The sequence below is a fragment of the Sturnira hondurensis genome, unplaced genomic scaffold (genome assembly GCF_014824575.4).
Source record: "Sturnira hondurensis isolate 20B ecotype Veracruz unplaced genomic scaffold, ASM1482457v3 Scaffold0002597, whole genome shotgun sequence".
In the NCBI taxonomy this organism is placed as follows: Eukaryota; Metazoa; Chordata; class Mammalia; order Chiroptera; family Phyllostomidae; genus Sturnira; species Sturnira hondurensis.
Window position 1 is genome coordinate 2,714,767 of NW_028075228.1, and position 2,023 is coordinate 2,716,789.

The following is a 2,023-nucleotide window of genomic DNA, read 5'->3' on the forward strand; positions in this document are numbered from 1 at the left end:
TTGGTGGCTCCACCTTCCCCTGGCTCTTCTTGCTGGTACCCCAGGCCCTCCAGGCCCGCTCCTTCCCACACTCCCTGCTCTGGTGGGCGCCTCCGCTGTCAGCTCCTCGAGCCTCTGACTCCTATTTCTTATTGTTTTCAACTTTCTGTGAATTGTAACTCAAGTACCTCCTGCTTGCAGCAGTCAAAATTCGTTGCTTGCAGGAAAACCTGGGGTGTCATTGGTGATGCATGCAAGGCCGAGGGTGGGTTAACAGGAACTGCCTGATTAGGCTTCTGGGGCTCCACTGTGTATTCAGCAGGATGAAGGTGAAGGAACGGGATGAAGCGGGGAAGATGCCAATGGCAGAAAAGGAAGCAGCGCCAATTTTCGGGGGTTGGCGTGGAGCAGAGACCAAGAGCGCACTCTGTCAAGGACAGCCCTGTCACGGTAAGAACCGATTCTCATTCAAGAGCGTTAGCTGAACACACACACTTACTTCCTGCCTAAGACTAAACCCCGAAAGTCCAAAACAAAGAATTATAACCAGTGAGTAAACTCTCGCAGGAGCACCGGATCACAAGAGGGTACCAACAGCAGGCGTTTCTCTGAGGACATTCTTGGGATACGGAGTCGAGTGGATGAGAACTCAGAGCCGCGGAACACACTTCGGACAGGGCAGGTGCGGAGTTGCAGCACGAGCGAAGAGCAGGCGCGCCCGCAGAGCCCTTGCGGATCTCTAGGCCCAGGACTGTGGTGGTGTGGCGGCGCACAGGGCTGCGCAGAGTTGGCGTGGCGCCTAACAGCGGCATAAGAGGCTGCTGGGGTGTGGGCTCAGGTCCAGCGAGAGCCTGGCGGGAGCCAAGCCTAGCCCAGCATGGGGAGGCTGGGGGGCAGCGGAGAGGGTGGGTGGTGGCTGCGGCGGCGCCCTGTGCAGCGTGCTGGCGTCGGGACCCAGGTCGAGCGCGACAGCAAGTTCGTGCTGGTGGTGGTGGACTCCACACCTTCTCAATTGTCCTGTACCAGCAGTGGGCCAGGGCTGAGTGTGGGCGCGCCCAGTGGCTGCGCGCTACCCCACTGTCAGGACCCCTTCCCCACGCCCCACCTGCACTGAGAGAAGTATTACTTTTCGGTCTGCGAGCTGAAGCGCTCTCTGAGCTTGGACTTGAAGGCGACCACACATCTTTCCGCTAGGTCTCCACCTCGCGCAGCTCCTGCGATTGTCGGCCCGCAGAAGCGCAGCTGCTACTGGCCCAGCTGCAGCGAGACCTGGCTCTCCTCCCACTTCTCCACCTCCGGAGCTGCGGGTTACACGCGGACTGGATGGAACTGTGCGCCTGGTGTACTGGACCTCTGCACCCCTGCCGCACTGCGCATGCCCAGGAAGTTCTGCCACACTACCCTCCGGGAGAGCCTGCCACCTGAGTGAGGGGGTGCACGTGCAGTGTGGAACCACGTGGAAGACACCTCTGCACATGTGCGCCTGGCTCACACCCACACCCCAGGAGCTACCGCCCTGCTACGAGGTCGCGGACTGGTCAGGCAGCACACTGCGGGAGTTCAGGGACTGCCCCTACAGCCTGGCCACACAGGCCAGGTGTCCATGCTGGCCAACCCGCGTCTGGTGGATGGCCACAACCTGTCCTTCATCCCCAAAGGCAAGCGGGCTCAGCTGCTACTGAAGAACCTGTGGGGCATGGCCTTCTTTGGCCTGATGGAGTTCCAGCAGGCATTCAACCTCAAGTTCATCAGGCCCTTCATGCAGTACAACAGCCCAGGGAGCAGCATGGAGGTGGGTGAGGACACTGCCCAGTGCATGAGGAGCTCGGCGACCTGAACATGCAGCTCTGACTACCCGGAAGACCTGTTCCAGCAGCACCCCCAGTATGAGCAGCAGCTGGAGCGCAGGGAGCGGCGCCCCAGAAACGGGTGCAGGAGGGACGCCTGCTGCGCCCAGCCCAGAGGCTCTGCTGTGAGAGAAAGTCAGGAGCCGGGCCTTGAGTCCACTGAGGACCGCATGAGACGCAGCATCAAAAAGCAGTAG

At 60.7% G+C, this 2,023-nt stretch overlaps 1 pseudogene; it reads left to right on the plus strand.

Annotated features, from left to right (window-relative positions):
* Window positions 1–856: 856 nt before the first annotated feature.
* LOC118983041 (heparan-sulfate 6-O-sulfotransferase 1-like) lies at window positions 857–2,023 on the plus strand (annotated as a pseudogene).